Here is a 5,251-nt window from a genome sequence, read left to right on the forward strand (position 1 = left end):
AGGGCACCGTGGACTTTTTTTTTTTTTTTTGCACTCAGGAGCTTTACAAGGACACCTTGTTTCTCTGAAGACAATTCACTTGAGATGCAAACGTAAACATAATAATCCCAAAATGCCATTTAGAATTCATATACTGATGAAGGGCACAACTAATGAATATGTTTCTGAGAAATAAGCTTTTGAGCATGTCCCCTAAGACATTTTTGCAAGTTTATGTCAAAAAGCCTTTGATTCTATTTTCTATTGAAAAGGGGAAAGAGAGATAGAAATATAACTGGAACAGGTATGAATGAAGTCAGGAACATGGAATGAAAATGACACCGCAAGACTAGGGAAAGAGATGTGTTCAATATTTATTGTAATTGAGCAGATTAAGCTAATATAAAAGTATTAAATACCAAATAGCAGCATTGATTTATGATTACACTAAACAAAACTACTATTTTATTACCTTGTGTAATTTTTTTGGCACAATACCACATTTACCATATATGTATATATGTGTGTGTGTGTATATATATATATATATATATATATATATATATTGTTTTTTATTTTTTATTTATTTATTTATTTTCCAGATATGCACTATTTTATTTTATATATATTTGCCTTAGCATCACCTCACATGTAATGGATGCATCTTAACCTCTTTGTCGTGTATTCATGCTCCCGTCTATTTCAATTTACAGACCTACTTAATAAGCAGTTAGAAACACAATAAAATTACAGATGCTCTTTGTTTGCAGTGTGCTATACCTGGTCCCATCGTTCATCTGTTTTTGTTTTTCAGAATAGCATCTTCACGGGAGATCATTTCTGTGCAATCTTTTACGTTTTCAATTTACCTTCTCAGCGTCTCCTTCTCTTTACCATTGGTCCCTCTGTGCCTCTGCCTATTTCTCCCTCTCTCTCACTTCCTCCCACTAGCGTATTGGATTTTCAGTCTATTCTAAATAAATTTAGCCACTGTGTTTTGTTGTAACGAGCTCTGTCGATTGCCTAAATGTAAGTACGCACAATTTACACCACTGACTCGGCCATTTGTGGAATGCTTTAACATTACAAACAAATAAAAAAGCACTACCGCCTGTAGGCTCTCACTGGGAAGTAACACTCTGAAGTGACTGGTGGATATGCATTTAGCATAAAATCCCAAAGGCCCCCATGTAGCGGAGGAAGAGCACATTTCCCTTCTCATTTTCATCAATATGACAACTACGTCACACTTCTGCTTTACAAGACCGATGTTTCCCGCTGCATTTTTGAACTACTCTGTATCCAGTATATACTTACGCATGTTGTTACGCACAGGTTGCTCACTTCTGAAGTTTTGAGCTGACTTTTTGAAACATGCACTAGCTGTGCTGATGTCCTTGGATTTACAGTCTGGCCGCTGTGGCATAATGGCTGTTATCAGTGGGGGATCCAGTGACTTTGACCTGAAGCATTGTGTAGTTTCTTTTTCAGCTGAGGGTCAGATCTCTTCACACCCACTGTCTCGGGCCTCCCCGGAGGTCCCACTCACACTTAACCTTCCACTGTCACCCATGCTGTGTTCACGGTCATCAAGCCACCTTAGAGGTCATTTGTTTGGTGGAGATGAATGGCCGACAGCACTCTCTGTATTGCTCAAATACTGCCATGCCAAATAGCTGTTTATAAGGCTGGACATTAAAAAAAATATATATATATTTTTAAAAGCATCGATACAAAAAGAACAATAAAGCTGTCACTCACCATCCATCCATAATTAATTAATTAATTAAATAGTTTTTTTAATATATATACAAATTATTTTAATAATAATAATAATTATTGTTATTATTACTATTACTACTACTACTACTACTATTATTATTATAGACAAATTATCATTTTTTATAAAAGAATGATGTTAATATATTATTATTATTATTATTATTATAAAAATCTTATATAAATTGGGGTCAGTAATATTTAATGTTGAGTCTTTTATGCTCATATTATTAGCTTAGTTTTAAAAATAATTATACACTTGCTTCAAGTAAATAAATAAATATTATTGTTATCATTATTGTTGTTGGTGGTGTTGATGATGATGATTTTTTAATATAAACAAATTATTATTTGTTTAGTGTTAATAAAAATTACAATTATGGGTAAGATTTAATGTTAAGTCTCTTATGCTCATATTATTAGTTTTGTTTTTTAATAATAATTAAATTAGTATTTGGTAAGTTTAAAATATTTTATGCTTATATAGAGTTAGTTAGTGGGAAATCTGTCAAATCGGTACGTTATACAATTGAGATAATTTTGTAATATTAGATGTTCCAAACCACTGTGCATTAACTGGTCTAAACTGAACGTCTGCTTATTCTGAGTGTTGTTTTGAATGTGAAATTCACTGCCATGTTGAATATATGGGAAAGGCAGCCCTTTCTGCTCTCTGCACTGTGGCGCACCCATCATTTCATCCCGAATTTCTTCCTTCCAAAAAATGTCTCTCCTAATGACGCTAAATCTAGCATGCTTAATTGGACCAGTGAACTATGTTATTGGAGCTGGAACTGTGTTTCTATTGGCCCCAAAGGCAATTTCAGCCCTGTGACACCAGGGTGGGCGGAGGGGGAGGAAGTGCAGAAAGTGTTGGAATGGGTTGGTGGTCGACAGAGAGAGCAGCCAGTGAATGTTGTCACTGCTTTGCAGGATGTTAACTCATAAATTGTAAGTCACTTGTTTATGTAGCACGCTCTTCAGCATCCGGGACTGGGTTGTAGATAAAATGGGACATGCTAGGAGAATGATGCACATTGTACATGTGGCACAGCTGGGGAGGATGAAGTGCCCTTGGGAAACAGTGCTGGGCCTCTGTATCACCCACTGAGCGTCACTCTAGTCTAAACTTTTCCTGTGTTCAATCTTTTCATTAGTGGCCCTTCAATCAACAGCCTATCAGTGGATATGTGTCTACCTGCATGCTTTGTTTTGTAGCAAATTTAATCAAAACATGTTTTGCCTCTATACATGCATCACATCAGACAAAGTTTAATATTTTATTTTATTCATATAATTTTTCATAACATTATTTATTTATTTTAGTAGCCAAGCAATCTGTTCAGTGGCAGTGCTGTGTATATAATGAAACACAATACATTCTCTGATAGTTTTGCAATGCATTTATGTGTTTATTGTCGTTTGCAGAAAATTACATATTGGCCACAGATGTACAGTGACATACATCACATATTACTCAAAAGCAGCAATATGTTAATTCAGTTTGCCATTGTGAAGGTGTGAGTCATTTTTCAAGACCTGCCAATACGCAACCGGAATATTTTCTTTGTCATATTGAGATGTGAGCGTTATTGTCTTGTTTATCATGCAGGTCCATCTTGAATTTCCCACTGTAAGATCTGGCATGATTTGGCAACGGTCCTCTGAGCGTGCAGCATATTGCATATTCCCTCCCCATCATTGAGCCCTCTAGGTTCAGCTGTCCCTTGGCCAGACCAACCTTCAGTCATCTGTGACTCTTCATCTGATGGACATTAATTGCCTCCCTCCAGACTTGTTTGCTGTGACTAGACCCTGATTATGATGTCATTTGTGCAAGGTTGTGTGGTGACCCATGGCCCATAGGCATTCTGGGAAAACTAGCTTAAAAAGCTATTCTGGTGACCAGTCGCACTGCCTTATTACGCCCATGAGACTCATTAACTATATAGAGACATTTTTGAACAGTCTCATTGACATTAAAGAGATAGTTGATCAAAAATACAGTTAAAAAAGTAAAACAAATTCATAAATAGATTTGTGAGCCAATCCTAGCCAGTTCTTGCATGTCCAGTATTTGTAGCGTGGGGTTTTCAGTGGGTTTAAATTAGAGAGTGAGGGCGTGAAGTGATCTCGGTGCTTTTATCACTGCCTTCTAAATTGAGCTGTGATGATGAGGAGGGGTGTCCTATTCACCTGATGAAGACCGCAGATGAGTCGGCCCACTTGTGGCTCTCCCGCTGACATTTCCTGCTCAGGAAATGTGTCTCCACTGGCATTTATTCAGCGTGGAGAGGTTTCGGCTCCTGGACGCGTGTGTCATTTACCCAGGAGGTGTTTAAACAGTGCTTCTGTGGCTTTCTAACATGTTTTGCCCTGCCCTTCTCGTGTCCTGTGATATGAAGATTAAAACCAACAACAAGGCAGAAGAAAAACGCAGCTTCACTCAGCCTTAACGTGGCACCTCTGTCAGTTTGCTAATTACTCTGCATCACCACTCTCTACGGTGGCATTTATTGCAAATTTGAATAATTTGCCCAGCAGATGGTAAGAATGTCAAGCTGTGACACAGATTTACTAATCTTCTCTGAGATGATGGTATGAGGCTGTCAAGTGTATTGTTTTAATAATGCTGGGAGGTGCCGGCGGGTGACGTCTGACCGGCTCTGGCAGCCCTGGCACGGCCCATGGGTCACACGCTCCCGTCTGCTCTCGGCGCCGTCTGTGTCAAAGTCCCAACGTCTCTTTAACCCTCATCAAGGTTGCGTGGAGAGGAGATGAGAGGTGCACCTGTGCTCCTGAGCCACGCTCTCACCTGGTGCTATTCGTGTTCCTCATCTGCTGTTGTTGCAGGCGTTAGGCTTGTCAGCTTTTCTTAACTTCTGAACTTCTCGTCAGGCTCTCGGCATATGTTTGCACGCCTTGCTGAAAGGAAAAAAGAAACGTTTACATTAGGAAGTGTGCTTGGATATGCCTTTTTCCAGCGCTGGAAACACTCAGCGGAGCATCTATCCACCCTACGTGAGCTGTAGGTTAATGTACGTGCTATTCTGCTTGTGCGTGATACGGCGTGGGTTTAGACTTAATCTCGCCGGAGCTGTAGAGGAAGTCATTACTCAAACTCCCAGCAGACCAGGCCGTCTGCTGTCTCTGTTTCACCTTGCAGCAGCTTCCCTCCGTCGGTACTTAATTATCGTACGCGTTTGCACCTTCGCTCTGGCGACTGCGCGGTTGTGACTGTTGGTGTTAGCAGCGACGTGTCCGCGCAGCACCTCTGACTGCTTCAAATACCTTTGTTTAGAAGCAGATTAAGAAACTGAGAGCATGGGCCGGATGTGGATTTTGGGATTAGTCTAATAAACAGCCAGTCTTATTGCACTTATTTGTGAAAGTGTGAAATTAGGGGGTTGATGGACAATTGAGATCGCGAGTGAGAGGATGAATATGGATGAAAAGATATATTGTGTAATATGTTGTATTATGTTATGTTTAA

The 5,251-nt window shown here is 39.3% G+C and overlaps 1 protein-coding gene across 10 annotated transcripts in view; it reads left to right on the top strand.

Moving 5' to 3' along the window:
• Positions 1–5,251, top strand: part of LOC107707213 (teneurin-2-like) — a 312,784-nt gene that overhangs the window by 42,988 nt on the left and 264,545 nt on the right. The window lies entirely within an intron of this gene.

This window comes from Sinocyclocheilus rhinocerous, unplaced genomic scaffold (assembly GCF_001515625.1).
Source record: "Sinocyclocheilus rhinocerous isolate Xijiao unplaced genomic scaffold, SAMN03320098_v1.1 scaffold174, whole genome shotgun sequence".
NCBI classification, from domain to species: domain Eukaryota; kingdom Metazoa; phylum Chordata; class Actinopteri; order Cypriniformes; family Cyprinidae; genus Sinocyclocheilus; species Sinocyclocheilus rhinocerous.